Here is an 18,544-nt window from a genome sequence, read left to right on the forward strand (position 1 = left end):
CTTTTCTGCCTCCTTCTCCTCAGCAGCCCTGAGCAAACTGACTGCCCTCTTTAAATACCCTGCACCTGGTTCTAATTTAACAATAATTACCAGGTGCAGGGGATAATTAATAATAAAACAATTAACAAATTAAATTAAACAATAAAGCAAAACAATTTAAATTAAAACAAATGTGCATTCACACATGTTTTTTTCATACAGGGAGGATTAACCCCCTCCCTGCTGTGTTACACTATGTTACATTCTCCATTGCACCTCATATTGCTTTGTCTCTGCAGGAAATGCTCTTATCATGTGTTCAGTCATGGCAAGCCTTATTTCAATCTGCCCAGCTGTTGGCTACCATCGTCTTGGTGGTGTATTAAGTCTGATCTTAAGAAAGAATGCAGAATGGTATTATATTTCCTCAGAGGAGAGGGTGGGCTGAATTTCTTCATATATTTGGACAAATACCACCATATAGATATGGATACATTATAGTCAGGGGTGGAAAGTAACAAAGCAGAAATACTTTGTTACACTACTTAAGTATGTGTTTTCGGGATCAGTACTTTACTTAAGTACTTTATTTTTGGGATACTTGTACTTTTACTCGAGTATGTTTGTTTAGAAAATATTGTACTTTTTACTCCACTACATTTCCCAGAAGCATCTCGTTACTCGTTCTTTCAGCACACTGGCCAGGATTCTGATTGGGTAAAGTGGAGCTGCATCCGCAGTGTCTGCTTACTCTGATGATGACATAGTATGTTGATGCCCAACCAGAGACCATTTTGATTTTTAAAATAACCAATCAACAAACACAACGTTTAGCTGCGAAGGATGCATTACTAGTTTAGAAGAGTAACAGGAATCTTCGAAACAGGATTTCACATTTTTAACATTTGAGCCTAGAATTGTTTCATGAATTGTGTTTTATTTATGGATAAAGGTTGTGACTAAAATTTAAATTCCTGATTTGAGATTTAAATTAAGCATTTGAGCCCGAAGGAGCGGGCTTACCGTGTGGTAATGATTGCTTCGTGCAGTTACATGCCCAGGCCAAAGGCGAGAAGGCTCCTGAGGGCTCAAATGCTATTAGAATATGGATACTTTAAACAAAATTAAAAAAATACATTTTTCTAACAGTTTTATCCTGATTTTATGAAGAACTAGTTTTTGTTGCTAAGCATTTACCTCAGTATTCCATGAGTAATGCGGTTTTCTCAAACAAAATCAGGCTCTTTGGTTTAATCCAAGCGGTGGACCCTGTAGGTCACTGGTGTCAAACTCATTTCCTGGAGGGCCGCAGTGTCTTCTGGTTTTCGTTCCACCCGAGCTCTCAGTTACTTAATTGGTCTAATTATTTGATTAATTGTACAAATGTAACACTTCTCTCCAGGTCTCAAAATGTTTCATAGTTCGTGTACCTTGAATCAAGTGCATTTTTTAAATCATCAACTGTAAAAGACCTTGAAAAATATGAAATATGTCCACTTGAACAAATAATTAGATCAATTAACTTCATTGAGAGCTTAAGTTGGAATGAAAACCAGAAGACCCTGCGGCCCTCAAGGACTGGAGTTTGACACCCCTGCTGTAGGTCATTTCCAGTTGCGACGTAAATAACAATTTAATACAGTACCGTATTTCATTAAAATATTCTACTTACATGCAGCTGTTCATACCCTGTTTTGTGAAGTGTTTGTTATCGGTAACTTTTTTTTTTTTTAAATAGGATTTGAGTGCATATTTGTACAGCCAGCTAAATATCAATATTTACTGTTAGGCTACTTTTTTTTTAATTGTTATTGGTAATCGTGCTGTTGTGTGCATAAAGTTTATTCAAAGTGCTGTCAGAGAATGTAACATAGGTTAAAAAGAAAAATGGTTGACTGAAGATACTAGTAGCAGTCGGAGCTCAAACAGGCCTTGAGGAGAAGAACAGTATAGTGGATAGATCTGGATTTGATGAGAAAATCTTACAAAAGATTTTTGATAAAGAAAATTGTGAATGCTACAAAAAGCAAATATGCTGAGATAAAATGTATGTTACTACAATAAGAATTTAAACGATTCCCAGGTACAGGTCAAACCACATTCACTTTCTATATGACCAGAAAATATAATGAATGTTTAATCAATACAGACAATGCTATAGATAAGACACAGTATAAGAAGCAATTTGTATCCACTGGAAATGTAATGCTTTGCAAAGAACACCTGCTGTATGGACGTTTTGGCAGCTGATTTTATCTGCGCACAACATTTCAAGTTCTTGGACCTTGTTCAAGCTCTCAAATGGCTATTTATATTTTACAATGGAACCATCTTACTGCTGAAAGAAAGGATTTAGATTGCTTTTGAAAATGTGCATTACTGTTGTCTGATTTAGCTTACTGTAAAAATATGCTTTCCTTATTCCTGTTGTATAGATCTAACTGCTCAGAAAGTTGACATATACAGTGGAACAAATTGGATAATAAATAAGGGAATTATAACCATATATACAAAAGGGACCAAAAGCAACCAAAAAAAATGATTCATTGAAAATGTGTAAAAGAAAAAAAAAAGAAACAAAAGACCATTCAATTTATTCGTCCCAGGCACCCTGATCATGTGGCACAAGATGGGGCTGTTCAGTGTGGCTTCAATTGCCAGCAAAGGTGGCTACCAGGACTACAGCGCTTGTCTCGTGCATCTGTCTCTCACAGTGCCTGAGTAAAAAGAGTTAAAGGGCCAGGTCGCCAGCGGGATATTTAACATCGGGCAGATCCTATACAGTTAACATAGCTATAAGCAGAGACACACAGACAGAAAATGAACAGCACCTTCTTTACTTAAGAAATTCACATTTTCATATTTTGACAGGCATTTATGTGTTTGGATAAAACAGGTTGAGAGCTATATAAAGGTTTATTCTCCCTGGAAAGGAATTCCACTTAATGGGAACTACACTTTTATCATTGATCATCCTAATACCACATTACATATGGAAATAATTATTCTTGGCAGAGAAGAATATTTTCAAAAAGCAAATATCTGATCCTGATCCCCTGAAGCAAAAAAATGCAGTACCGGTACATACACATTTCAAAGCTAGTTCCCAGCAACATACTTAACAGATTCCAAATCAGACTGTGCCCTTTGAACTGAGTTTACTCAGAAAATGACCTTCAAGTTCATATGTTAGGCATGTACAGAATACAAATGATAAATGCCTCAACAGAAATTAGTTCAATCTGTAACTGTCACAGCCTCAGCAGATTTACTACGGTGAAGTAATTGCTTCTTTTGAATTGGAAAAAGCACCATGAAATTACAAATCCACAGGGAATGAATTCTAAATCATTTAGAAATGTACATCTAATATTTAAATAGACTGATCAAGTTATAACCTATTAATTAGCCACAATATATCGTATATAGCCTCGGTATAGTCAAAGTTATAAAATGGCTTGGACAAATTAAGTGCTGTGATTGGCTTAACAAGATCACATGACCGTGCGGTAAGACTTGTTACTGCATGGCTATGACATCATAGACCAACTTACTTACCTGATCTATTAATATTACTACACCTTAATAGTAACAATGATCTAAACAGGTAAGGTAGGTAAAAATGTCATCTCTGTCACTAAGAATTACAGAAAAAATGGCAAATATAGTGTGGTATTTAGTCAGAGAACAGAACAAAGAAAACTCTAAGCAGTAGCAAAGCAGTCCTTAGTACAATCTAGGGAAATTATGCCGGTTACTGGCCATCAATGTGAAAACAGCCTCTGAAATTATTGGTCAGCTTCTCCTGACACCGCAAAACCTGACTAGGATAATTTCCTATACACACAAAAAAAAAAAAAAACACTCAGAAGCTCCTCCCTTGATGCCAGTGCAGTGTTTAGCTGTTCCGTGAATCCTCCCTCAGATGTGGGAAATCAGTCTGCTTTCATTTCCCAGATGCCATTTTATCTTGAAAATACCCAGATTGCTCCAGTAAAAACCCAGCTGTATAAATGGGTAATTGTATGTAAAAATAATGTGTAAAAAATAATGTAATTAAATGTAAAAAATAATGTGATATCTTGTAACAATTGTAAGTCGCCCTGGATAAGGGCGTCTGCTAAGAAATAAATAATATTATTAATAATAATAATAATAATAATAATAATAATATTAGGGAGATGTTTTTTAAACACACCCATTTGGGATCTCACCAGAGTCAGAGATTAGGTGAAGACGGTGGCTAGACAGAGGAGAAATTACAGCTTGAAATGTACAACGTAAACTCCACTTCTTGGACTTTATGTTCACACATCTGCCCAGCTGACTGGTAATTTTAAATGACATATGTATGAGGTGATACACATACATTATACTTCTATATATCTTTAAAAAAATAAAACCTTCCCATTCTATTTCTGTGCATCTAAGTTTATCCAAAAATGATGCTGATCCTTTAAAGTTAATGGACATTTCTTTATCATTGATAAAGCTGCCAAGATTTTGTCCTTGACAATCTTGTTTCTATTTTACTTTTATTGGCTTTAAAACTTAAGTTGGAGGTTAAAACAAGAGGCACATAGTTATTGGTTGTAAAGCAATTAATCAATATGTAAGAACATAAGAAATGTTACAAATGGCTATTTGACCCATTTTGCTTGTTTGGTTGTTAGTAGCTTATTGATCCCAGAATCTCATCAAGCAGCTTCTTGAAGGATCCCAGGGTGTCAGCTTCAACAACATTACTGGGGAGTTGATTCCAGACTCCCACAATTATCTGTGTAAAAAAGTGCCTCCTATTTTCTGTTCTGAATGCCCCTTTATCTAATCTCCATTTGTGATCCCTGGTCCTTGTTTCTGTTTTTCAGGTCAAAAAAGTCCCCGGGTCAACATTGTCAATACCTTTTAGAATTTTTAACGCTTGAATCAGATCGCCGCTTAGTCTTCTTTGTTCAAGACTGAATAGATTCAATTATTTTAGCCTGTCTGCATATGACATGCCTTTTAAACCAGAAATAATTCTTGTCGCTCTACTTTGCACTCTTTCTAGAGCAGCAATATACTTTTTGAATCAAGGTGACCAGAACTGAACACAATATTCTAGGTCTTACTAATGCATTGTACAATTTTAACATATAGGAGGCTGTGTGGTCCAGTGGTTAAAAAAAAGGGCTTGTAACCAGGAGGTCCCTGGTTCAAATCCCACCTCAGCCACTGACTCATTGTGTGACCCTGAGCAACTCACTTAACCTCCTTGTGCTCCGTCTTTCAGGTGAGACGTAATTGTAAGTGACTCTGCAGCTGATGCATAGTTCACACATCCTAGTCTCTGTAAGTCGCCTTGGATAAAGGCGTCTGCTAAATAAACAAATAATAATAACATTACTTCCCTTGATTTAAATTCAACACTTTTCACTATATATCCAAGCATTTTGTTGGCCTTTTTTAAAGCTTCCCAACATTGTCTAGATGAAGACATTTCTGAGTCAACATAAACTCCTAGATCTTTTTCATAGATTCCTTCTTTAATTTCAGTATCTCCCATATTGTATTTATAATGGACTTTTTTATTGCCTGCATGCAGTACCTTACACTGTTCTATATTAAATGTCATTTCCCATGTGTCTGCCCAGTTCAGAATGCTGTCTAGATAATTTTGAATGACCTTTGCTGCTGCAATGGTGTTTGCCACTCCTCCTATTTTTATGTCATCTGCAAATTTAACAAGGTTGCTTACTATACCTGAATCTATGTTGTTAATGTAGATTAGGAAGAGCAGAGGACCTAATACTGATCCCTGTGGTACACCACTGGTTACTTTTTGAGGTTTCTCCTCTAATTAGTACTTTCACTCCCTAATCCATGTGCATGCATTTCCTTGAATCCCTACTACGTTCAGTTTGAGAATTAATCTTTTATGCAGGACTTTGTCAAAAGCTTTCTGGAAATCTAAATAAACTATGTCATATGCTTTGCAATTATCCATTGTCGATGTTGCATCCTGAAAAAAAATCAAGCAGGTTAGTTAGACATGATCTCCCTTTCCTAAAACCATGCTGACTGTCTCCCAGGATATTGTTACCATATAGGCAATTTTACAATTTGGATCTTATTATAATTTCCATAAGTTTACATATAATTAGGGCTTCTGTTTTTCTATTTTTATTAATTGTATTTTTCAGTGCTTATTTTGAGCTATTTTTGAGTTTTATGTAAATCTTTTTTTCGTGGCTTTCGTTTTTGATATACTGTGTGAAATTAGTGTTTTCGGTTACGGTTACTTTCCAAAATGCTTGAGCGTTTTTTTTTTCTGTCAAAATATGTATAATAGTAACTCGACAGTACTTGCACACTTAAATTGTACCTTTTTTCCTTTGCTGTCTTCCACAACGAAATCCCTATGGTCACAGGCACATTCTTCTGGGGTTTTTGTGTCTAGGCATTGTTTTACATTTCACCACAATTCTGTTTTAAATCCTCCGTATCTTAATTGTAATTCAGCTTTAAATCCCGCTAACAAGCCTCCATTCCTGATTGTAATCTCGTTTAAAATCTTGCAAGTGGAGTCTCCAATTGAAATGTAGGAATGTGCTCTCACTCAGTAGTTGGGGCAAGTTTAAAGTATTCAGAGCTAATCAATGATAGATACAAGTCAGGAATGCGGGACATTGCCCAGCAGTAGGTTTTATTTTTTAATGGGAAAAGGGTAAAGTCAACCGTTTCCATAGTTTTTCTGTGTTTTCCGGTGTTTATTGGCTATCCACCGATTTCATTTTTTTGTATCGGGGGTGTTTTATCAGGTTTTATCAGTTAAAACGGAAAGTTAGAAGCCCTACATATAATAGAAGTCAGGCTTATTGGTCTATAGTTACCTGGTTCGGTTTTGTCTCCCTTTTTGTGGATCGGTATTACGTCTGCAATTCTCCAGTTTGTCGGTACAACCCCTGTCTCAAGAGACTGTTGCATGATCTTAGTTAACGGTTTGTAAATACCTTCTTTCATTTCTTTGAGTAATATTGGGAGGATCTCATCCAGCCTAGGGGATTTGTTCATTTTAAGAGCTCCTAGTCCCTTTAACACTTCTGCCCCTGTTAAGCTAAAGTTATTTAAAACTGGATAGGAACAAGTCTACATGTGGGGCATGTTGTCCGTATCCTCCTTTGTAAAAACTTGTGAAAAGTAATCCTTTAATATATTTGCTATTTTTTTCTCTTCATCTATGATGTTGTCATTTGTATCTGTTAGACATTTTACTTCCTCCTTGAATGTTCTTTTGCTGTTATAATATTGGAGTGGCAACATTCTTCCATTAACCAGTTTATGAACCAATATATCACAATACATGACTATTTTCTTGGGAATTGTACACATATTACTAATAACTAAAATGTTCAATGTCAAAAAGATGACTATTTGCAAAAATCTTGAGATTTATATCAAAAGCATCTAATGAGAGAGAGAGAGAGAGAGAGAGAGAGAGAGAGAGAGAGAGAGAGAGAGAGAGAGAGAAAGGTGGCAGAGAGAGCCACGCAGGAGTTCCCCGACTCCAGAGTTGTCATTTCCACGCTGCTGCCCAGAGGAGACACCCCCCCACACATCATCAGTAATATCAATGCTGAGATCGTCTGAGGCTGTGCTCTGATGCCCAACATCCACCTGGCACACCACCCCACACTGAGCCCGTGGCACCTGTACAACTGAGTGCTGTCACAAAGACGGCCGGAGTGGGTGGCGTCAGACCAGAAACAGGAACACAAACGACAGAGAGATGGGGTTTTGGTGAGGCTGAACGCGTGATCGCGTTCAGCATTTAATAAACAGAACAGAAAATAAAAGGTTGGAACAGACAAAAACACTGGACACGGCACTACACGCCAAAAGAAACATATAAACAAAACGGACTAAACGCTAAACAGACGGTGCAGGACAGACAGACGAACAAACACGGTGAGTGAAAACACGTTAACTATTACTTTTACTATTACTATTATTATTATTATTATTTTACTTCACCTCCGTCTCCAATCCCGTTCTCCACTCACCGAACACCAACCACCAGTGAGTGAAAATGTGTCTCTATATATACTGTTGTGCTGGGATTCAATTACTAATTAATTATTCACTTGAATCCCAGCACGTGAATTCATTACGTGCAACCCCGTACCACACATATTTTAAATGCACGTGCGTGATGTGCAATCCCGTGCCTAAATACAAATATACACTTTTTAAATACACGTGAAACACAGACCCGTTTATATCCCGTGTACCAATCTATACACCGACACTAACACACGCACGCAACATACAACACAGAACAAGCAATTGCACACAGGGGCGGGCACATTGCCACATATACCCCCCCTTGTGCGCAGCACACATGGCCTCAACGGCCACCTCCCCCCTTAAAAACCCAGCAGTCCAGGACAAAGTCTCGGGCTGGGAAGGGAGGCTTCAGTGGGCCCATGGCTGGCCATGCTGTCAGCACCCCTGCCGGTAGTGGCACGGCTGACAGCCTGTTGGTCCCGTCCTGCAGCGAAAAAGCTGCGGGGGCAGGTGGTCCCCCGACCTCCCCCTTCTTCGTAGCCGGCAGCTCCCTCCTGTGGGGCTCCGGCCACAAGAACTCCTGCAGCGAAACTGCTGCTGGGGAAAGTGGTCTCCAGACCTCGTCCCCCTTCTTTGTAGCCGGTAGCTCCCTTTGGTGGGGCTCCGACCACAGTACTGCCGGCAGCGAAGAAGCTGCAGTGGGAGCAGGTCTCCGGACCTCCCCCACGATCTCCGGCAGCGAAACTGCTGCAGTGGGAGCAGGTCTCCTGACCTCCCCCACGATCTCCGGCAGCGAAACTGCTGCTGGGGTTGGTGGTCTCCAGACCTCCTCCCCCTTCTTCGTGGCCGGCAGCTCCCCTTTCTGGGGCTCCGGCCACCGTACTCCCTGCGGAGGTACGGGCAGCAGAGGCAGCTCCTGCTCCTCTGCTCCGGGCGGTGGCGGAGGCAGAGGCAGCTCCAGCTCCTCTGCTCCTGGCGGTGGTGGAGGCAGAGGTAGCTCCAGCTCCTCTGCTCCTGGCGGTGGCGGAGGCAGAGGCAGCTCCAGCTCCTCTGCTCCTGGCGGTGGTGGAACCAGCAGGTATTCACCCTCTGCTGGTGGAGGTGGGAGGGGCCAGCAGTCCTCCCACTGCGGTGGAGGTGGGACCAGCAGGTATTCACCCTCTGCTGGTGGAGGTGGGAGGGGCAAGCAGTCCTCCCACTGCGGTGGAGGTGGAACCAGCAGGCATTCACCCTCTGCTGGTGGAGGTGGGACCAGCAGGTATTCACCCTCTGCTGGCAGCTTGGGTCCTAGGGCTGTGGAAGCCCCGACTTCCCTCTCTTCGGGCTGTGGACGCACCGACTCCTCCCTTTTGGGCTGTGGACGCCCCGACTCCTCCCTGTTGGGCTGTGGACGCACCGACTCCTCCCTGTTGGGCTGTGGACGCACCGACTCCTCCCTGTTGGGCTGTGGACGCACCGACTCCTCCCTTTTGGGCTGTGGACGTTCGGGCTCCCCCCACTCAGGCGTAGGACGTTCGGGCTCCTCCCACTCAGGCGTAGGACGTTCGGGCTCCTCCCACTCAGGCGTAGGACGTTCGGGCTCCTCCCACTCAGGCGTAGGACGTTCAGGCTCCTCCCGCTTGGGCTGTGGACGCTCAGGCTCCTCCCGCTTGGGCTGTGGAGGCAAAACCAGCAGGCATTCTTCCTCTGCTGGTGGAGACGGGGACAGCAGGCATTCTTCCTCTGCTGGTGGGACTGCTACCTGGGCTGCTGTTCCACTTATAATTGCCTCCAGGTAGCTGAGGACCAAACCCACACCTTCCTCCCAGGTGCTTACGGTCTGCTCCCTTGCATAAGCCTCCCATCGTTCCCTATCCATAAACTGCAGGAACTGGACGACTACTGGTATAGACTGGGCCTCCAGCCCAGCATTTTCCAGCATCCAGTCCCGCACTTTGATGGCGTCTTCTGCCATTTTTTTATTTTTTATTTTATATATATTTTTTTAAATCCAAAACTGCGGTTCCTGCTCTGGCCTGAGTCCTGGAGGCGCTGTCGATCCCACGCAGGACACCACGTGTCACAAAGACGGCCGGAGTGGGTGGCGTCAGACCAGAAACAGGAACACAAACGACAGAGAGATGGGGTTTTGGTGAGGCTGAACGCGTGATCGCGTTCAGCATTTAATAAACAGAACAGAAAATAAAAGGTTGGAACAGACAAAAACACTGGACACGGCACTACACGCCAAAAGAAACATATAAACAAAACGGACTAAACGCTAAACAGACGGTGCAGGACAGACAGACGAACAAACACGGTGAGTGAAAACACGTTAACTATTACTTTTACTATTACTATTATTATTATTATTATTTTACTTCACCTCCGTCTCCAATCCCGTTCTCCACTCACCGAACACCAACCACCAGTGAGTGAAAATGTGTCTCTATATATACTGTTGTGCTGGGATTCAATTACTAATTAATTATTCACTTGAATCCCAGCACGTGAATTCATTACGTGCAACCCCGTACCACACATATTTTAAATGCACGTGCGTGATGTGCAATCCCGTGCCTAAATACAAATATACACTTTTTAAATACACGTGAAACACAGACCCGTTTATATCCCGTGTACCAATCTATACACCGACACTAACACACGCACGCAACATACAACACAGAACAAGCAATTGCACACAGGGGCGGGCACATTGCCACAGTGCACCTCAAAAAGGAAGGCGTCCGGGTTTTTGCTAAATCCCTCAAGGATACAGCCATGGGCCGCAGCCCAGCCAGCCCCCCCAGCGCAGCATTCAACTAGCGAGGAGACCCCTTGGAGCCACATGACACAGACCTGCGAGAAGCCAACCCACCCCTTGCCCACACAGCACAGCACGGCCCAACACTGCCCGAGCCATTGCAACCCGGAGCAGCACAGCCCAGCCAGGCCCAGCCAGACCCAGAGCCCCTCTTTACACCAACCAGCCACAGCACTAGCTCTGATATGCTGGAACCTTCGCTCAGCCATCCCCACCTACCACCACGGAGCTGGGTGACATAAAACAATTCCACAACATCCTCTGCTCAAGACTACTGAACTGAGGGACCCCCAGCACTCGGGTAGGACACAGGAAACCCTAGTTTACCTGGGAAAATATCAGAAATGAATGTGATATAAATATGAAAAAAATCTATATGTATGTACAGTTGTAGTCAGAAGTTTACATACCCCAGTGGAAATGTATAATATCTAGAAATTTCTTGAAAACAAAGAATTTAAGAAAATTTATTTTGCAGCAAAAGTTTTGCTTTTGTGGATGAGGAAAAAAAGTTACAAGAAATAGATGTCTACAATTATTTGTTTCAGCAGTTTTTTTTTTGCAAAACTCCAAAAATGCTAATTCAAAAGTATTCATACCCTTTGATGCTATGGTAGTCTAGAAAATGCTGTATTATAGGTGAACATTCTTAGAGAGTATAAAAGGGCTAGGCATAGGATGATTGCTGTCATTACCAGTTAGCCAATATGGGAAAACGTAAAGAGCTATCTGAAGACCTTAGGCAGAACATTATTTATTGTCATAATGCTGGAGAAGGATACAAGAAGATTTCCAAGCATTTGAGTATCCCAATTTGAACTATTGTTTCTATTATCAAGAAGTACAAGACCCATGATACTGTCACAATGCTCCCTCGGTCTGGAAGAAAGAAGGTTCTTTCACCAAGAACAAGTAGAAGAATTGTGAGGAAGGTTAATAACAATCCGAGATTGACTGCCAAATATATTCAAAGTGAATTGGCTGCAAGTGGGACTGGGGTTTCCATTTCAACCATAGGTCGAGTATTGCATGGTGAAGGTCTCAATGGTCACAAGCCAAGTAAGAAGCCACTGTTAGGAAAATGTCACAAGGACAATCACTTAAAGTTTGCAAAATGCAACTGAATGACGGATATGAGTTCTGGTCAAAGGTTTTGTGGAGTGATGATACAAAAATCGAGCTATTTGGTCACACTGATGGTCGTTACGTTTGGAGAAAGTCTGGTGAGGCATACAAAGAAAAGAACACCATACCTACTGTCATGGAACATGGAGGTGGTAATATCCTTCTATGGGGCTGTTTTTCCTCTAATGGTACAGGACATATAGTTTCAATACGTGGTAAAATGACTTCCATAGCATACCAAAAGATATTGGCCAATCATCTGAAACCCTCCGCTACAAAACTTGGTTTAAAGCGCAACTGGATGTTCCAACATGACAACAATCCAAAGCACACATCAAAATCTACTTCAGAATGGTTAAAGAAGAATAAAATCATGGTTCTGGAATGGCCTAGTCAAAGTCCCGATCTAAATCCGATTGAGAATCTTTGGTATGAGTTGAAAAAGTCTGTGCACAAGAGAAGTCCTCGGAACTGGAATGAACTGGAACAAAAGTGCCCTCCCTGAAACACAGCACAGTCAGACATGGCATGGACTCAGGGGGCATACGAGTGTGGTACAGAGGGGAGCTTGTCCAATCCATTGGCACAATTAAACAAGGACAGACACACATGGCTCAAAATAAACAAAAATGCAGTCCAAAGTGAAATTGACATTTACCTGTGTGCAGCCTACATCCCTCCCTCTGAATCCCCATACTACAATGAGGAACATTTTCATAACATCCACACAGAGATCAGCCATTTCCAGCCCAGGGAAGTGTGCTGCTCTGTGGGGATTTCAACACCAGAACAGGAACAGAGCCTGACTGCATAAGCACACAAGGTAACAGCCATGTATTTGGACAAACCCCTCTGTACCTCACACCTACCTCAATCCACAGAAATAACACCGATTGTACTGTGAACAAAAATGAAAGGCAGTTAGTGCATCTCTGTCAAGCCTTGAGTACGTACATCATTAATGGCAGGATCAGAGGGGACTCTTGTCCCTAGTGTAGTTGATCATGCCATCACTGATCTGGACACCTCCTTTATTAATCCATTCACTGTCAGGCCACAAACACCTATGTCAGACCACAGTCAAATTACTGTGTTCCTAAAAAGAATAGGACAGCCCAGTAACACACAAATACATGTGCTGTACAACCTGACCCATACTTACAAATGGGCTCCAAACAGCACAGAGGAATTCAATAAAGCAATTGGCTCTACTGAAATCACTAACCTTATTGACACCTTCCAAATGACATAGTACCAACCTGATGTAAGAGGAGTAAATCTAGCAGTTAAACACATTAATGAAATATAAGAAAAAACAGCAATCAAGCCAAATCTCAAAAAAACAAGAATAAACAAGAAAAACAATCAGAAGCACAAACCCAAAGAAAAATGGTTTGATGATGAATATAAGGAAAAAATTAAGACAAGTATCAAATCAAAAACATCATCAACAACATAACCCAGATTTACGCCTCAGGTACTGCAAGACCCTAAAGGAATACAAACAAATCCTAAAACATAAAAAAGAAACACATAAACAAAACCCTCACAGACTCTGAGGAATCTATTAACCAAAATCAGTTCTGGGAAATGTGGAACAATATGAATGAACTCAACAAAAAAACAAGAACTGACAATGCAAAATTGAATTATTTGGAAAAAATATTTACAAAGAAACTCTACAAAAGGATTTTACAACAGAGCAAAATTTAATTCGGTAAAAACTTAAATTATTACAACTATCAATTAAAGACAACCAAAATTCACTTGACTTCCCAATCTCCCTGCAGGAGCTAGCAGAGAAGCTCCAGAGACTCAAACCCAGGAAAGCTCGTGGCCCTGATAGCATCAGTCCAAAGATGCTCAAACACAGCAGCTCTAAGCTGCAAGATGCCCTGCTTAAATTATTCAATCTGGTACTACATGTTGGCTGCTTCCCTAACATCTGGAACCAAGGGCTTATATCCCCAATTTACAAAAGCGGAGACAAATTCGACCCCAACAAATACTGAGGCATCTCTGTAAGCAGTAATCTAGGGAAGGTATTCTGCAGTATCATTAATGCCCGCATACTGGCCTTCCTTACCGAACAGAGTGTCTTGAGTAAGAGTCAAATTGGCTTCCTTCCAAAACACCACACTTCTGATCAGATTTGATCCCTACGCACCCTAATAAACACGTCCACCAAAAAAACAAAAGGAAAATATGTGCATGTTTTATTGACTTTAAAAAAGCATTTGATTCCATTTGTCATGAAGGTCTACATTATAAAATTCTCCAAAGTGGTGTAGGGGGTAAAATTTACAACATAATAAAGTTGATGTATTCAGAAAACAAGTGCAAATAAAAATTGGCAACAAAAGAACAGGTTTCTTCAAACAGGAGCGTGGAGTGAAACAGGGCTGCAGTGTGAGCCCAACACTGTTCAACATCTATATCAATGAGTTAGCAACGGTTTTGGAGCAGTCTGCATCCCTGGATTCACTACACATGACAAAGAAATTGAATTCCTGCTCTACACAGATGGCATGGTTCTGCTGTCCCCCACAGAGCAGGGGCTACAGCAGAGTCTGTCATTGCTAGAGCAGTACTGATAGACCTGGGCCAAGACAAGACTGGAGTTATGGTTTTCCAGAAAAAGGCCAAAGCTCACAGAAGAAGGTACCACTTCACTCTAGGCAACACCACCCTAGAACACACCACAAATTACAATTACCTAGGGCTAACTATTAGTGTGTCAGGGAGCTTTAACCTGGCAGTGAATGCATTAAAAGAAAAATCTTGCAGAGCTTTTATGCCAACAAAAGGGGAGGCTGTACAAAATAAACATACCTGTTAGAATCTGGATAAAACATATTTGACAGTGTTATCCAGCCCATTGTACTATATGGAAGTGAATTATGGGGTCCAGTCAGTCAACAAGATTATATAAAATGGGATAAACATCCAGTAGAAACCCTGCATGCTGAATTCTGCAAAAACATATTACAGGTATAGCAGAAAACACCAAACCATGTATGCAGGGCTGAATTAGGCCGCTACCCACTGCTCACCAACATACAAAAAAGAGCACTAAAATTCTGGATGCATCTAAACAGAAGTGAGCCAGACTCACTCCAGTACAAGGCCCTGCAAACCCAATAAAGCTCAGCATAGAAAAGAGTCCCCTCTGCCAGCTGTTCCTGAAACTCACTACACTAACACACACTAACACTAACCCGCTTCAAGAAAGAACTGCTAAACCATTGCCAATCAGAGTCAATCGAACTGTAAACCAAATCAAAAGCTCCTTTTTGGAACATTGGGACAAAGAAACAAAACCCCCAAATAAGCTTGATTGCTATCAACCCTAAAAAGAAACCTTACCTAGCAGAGTATATTATTATTTATTTCTTAGCAGATGCCCTTATCCAGGGCGACTTACAATTGTTACAAGATATCACATTATTTTTTACATACAATTACCCATTTATGCAGTTGGGTTTTTACTGGAGTAATCTAGGTAAAGTACTTTGCTCAAGGGTACAGCAGCAGTGTCCCCCACCTGGGATTGAACCCACGACCCTCCAATCAAGAATCCAGAGCCCCTAGCCACTACTCCACACTACTGCCCAGTATCTCTTCACTGTCAAAGATACAAAGCAGAGGCAAATCCTGACCAAGTACAGGCTCAGTGACCACAGCCTGGTCATTGAAAAAGGCTGACACAGGCAGACTTGGCTACCCAGAAAAAACAGGCTATGTGGTCACTGTGAGACAAGAGAGGTCGAGACAGAGATGCACTTTCTCCTACACTGCGATAAATACGCACAATCAAGGGACATATTCTATAAAAAAATAATTACTCATCTCCCACATTCCCAACACATGACGGACCCATAAAAACTGACAGTCGTACTAGGAGAGGGACACAGAGCCCCACGGGCTGCCCAGTATGTAGCCGCCTATCACAGCCTGAGGGACACACAGTGTAGTGAATTAGGTATACAATTTATTTAAATATAAATTAGTCTCTAGGCACCCTGTTTAAGAACATCCAAATGTTAATAACTGAGACATACCATAATAGTTTGGTGGGATCACGTAGAACTCGGATTACCTTAGACAATAACCGACCTTCACAAAACGTGTCAGAAATATAAAACAATAGTTTATTTAAGAATAAAAAGGGATGCACAACTAATCTAATATTATAGAAAGCAAAAGCTATTGGTTAGAGATAAGCGTCACGTGTACAGTTAATTCATTCCATAGTCAAACGATTACAACGACCATAACATCATTAGCATACATGGTTAATATACTAATATTAAATATGGTTTATCACAAGTATCTACTTTGCATTAGTATTTCCAATACCCATAATCGATCATGTCAATATCCACAAGAATTAATTCAACTTCCCATTCAGAATGGAATCCAACATTCCAATACCTAATTTAGCAAATTAGTTTTACCGTGTTAATTTAGTTTAGACGTGATGTACCAAACTAATAATATGTTATCAACCTCAGTTGATTATATATTCAAATTCAGAAATGGGGCAATGATCAAATTCTCTGCATTTACGAGGCAACTCCTTTGAGTTGCACATTTCAATAAACAAAATACATTTCTTACACACTCTAAGAAGTTATATTCTATTCCTAGAACAGTTTATCTTCTAACTTGATAGCATTTACTACAGTTACTTTCTCAAGTCATAAAGTATTTAATATTAGATATGTTGAATACTTATCGATTTCCATATAAAGAAGTCAATCAGTGTTGATGAACACTGCAGCTCTTTGGATCTGAAGCTCCAATGAAGACGGTACTTTGCTGTACACATTGTATTGTGTCGGCTCGCAATAAACAAATAGTTCTTTTCAAATGGAGATCAGGTTGTTGATTTCCAAGTCTTGCAGCATTGTAGTTGTTGTTGGCAGTTTTCCAACTGGAAATAGTTCCATTGATCAGACGTAACTCAGTTCAGATAATGCGTTGCAACTGAAGAGTTATATAGTTCGTAGAAGTGTTCTTGTTGCAATTCTTCTGTACGGCTAGTACATGACCTTAGGTCCAGCTGCTGGCTATACTTCCATTTACTGTTTCAGTCTCTTGTAGAGCAAAGAGCTATGGCTGTCTTCAAAGCTCTTGCTTGCCTTCCATGACTTCGAGCACATGCTTCCATGACCTCAGGAACTTTCTTCAGAGCAGTTTAGTTTCCATTTCGTTCCTCCAAAATCCAAGACACTTCCTTTCGTGAGTGGAGCTCGCTTCTTTCTCTTGCCTGGAGCGCTGTTCCTTCTGTGGGGCACACTTCTAGCGTGGGGAGCTCATGGGAAGCTTGTATGGGAAGCTCTCTCATGGGGTAAACTCCCGCATGGACAAACTCAAGCATGGGCAAACTCCAGCATGGGCACTCAAGCATGGGCAAACTAGCGTTTCTGAAAGTCACGCGGCTGGTTTTGTTGTCCTGATGAGCCCATTGTTCTCAATTGGTCCATGGCTTTGCCCCCTGTTGGCTGGATTTATGAAATGGACTGGTTCCTGTCTTAGGTGTCAAAGCACCCAGAACTGTCTGGCTTGTGGTGCCGAAATTGTCATTCAGCGATCGTGAAGATAAGACATTTGTTCAGCAGTTAATTTATGACTCTCTTTAAAAGCATTCTTTGTCAGTGGGGGAGTTTGTGACCAGAAACCAAGAAGACACAGAGAATGGTTTAAGATTCCCCCCTGTGTATTGCAATTCTGTTACTTTCATACACAGAATGATATTATGACCCCCTCTGACGCTACAACAGTAACCACTGCACAGGGCGAGGCACTGCTGTGGAGGAAGGTGGGTTATTTAGTATTTAATGTTTCAATATTTAGTTCACTGTCTTTGCCTTGTTTTGTTTTATTTATTATTTGTATTTAAATATGTTTATAATGTTTATTGTTACTTTGTAAATGCTTTGGCAATACTGCCGATGTTAGTCATGCCAATAAAGCACCTTTGAATTAGAATTTGAGAGAGAGAGAGAGAGAGAGAGAGAGAGAGAGAGAGAGAGAAGGAGAGAATAAAAGATTACACCTTTGCACTGAAACCCACTCAGAGTGACTGATGAGCAACAGATGACCTCTGTTCTTGCTGTCAATCCAAAAGCCTCTTCCACCCACTGAATTTAAGCAATGGATATTACCTAGCTATTGGATCCTGGAGGTTAGGGTCTAGCTGTGAAATCTCTTCTTTAAGTTGTGGGGCAGTTGACAAATAGCAGTCACTGAAATCTATAGTAACACATATGATTGAACTAAATTGGTTTATATAAAAAAAAAACGAATTAAAATTAACTTTGAGTAATTGCACAGACAAAATAGCATTGCTGCGTATGGGAAAGATACTCATAGAGATAGTAGTAGTTTTGTAAATGACTTAGTGAGAGCATAAACGTGCATGTGTGTACATTATACAATGTTAACACTTGTATATAGCATGTATAAGCTAGCCTCTTGAACATGCTCTTTAATTTCCCTTTTCAAAATGATAGTGTTGAGGAAGGAAAATGTGTAAGGGAATTTAACAAGGCACTGAGGTCAATCCATGCTCCTCTTTGAGAG

The sequence above is a fragment of the Acipenser ruthenus genome, chromosome 12, assembly GCF_902713425.1.
Source record: "Acipenser ruthenus chromosome 12, fAciRut3.2 maternal haplotype, whole genome shotgun sequence".
In the NCBI taxonomy this organism is placed as follows: domain Eukaryota; kingdom Metazoa; phylum Chordata; class Actinopteri; order Acipenseriformes; family Acipenseridae; genus Acipenser; species Acipenser ruthenus.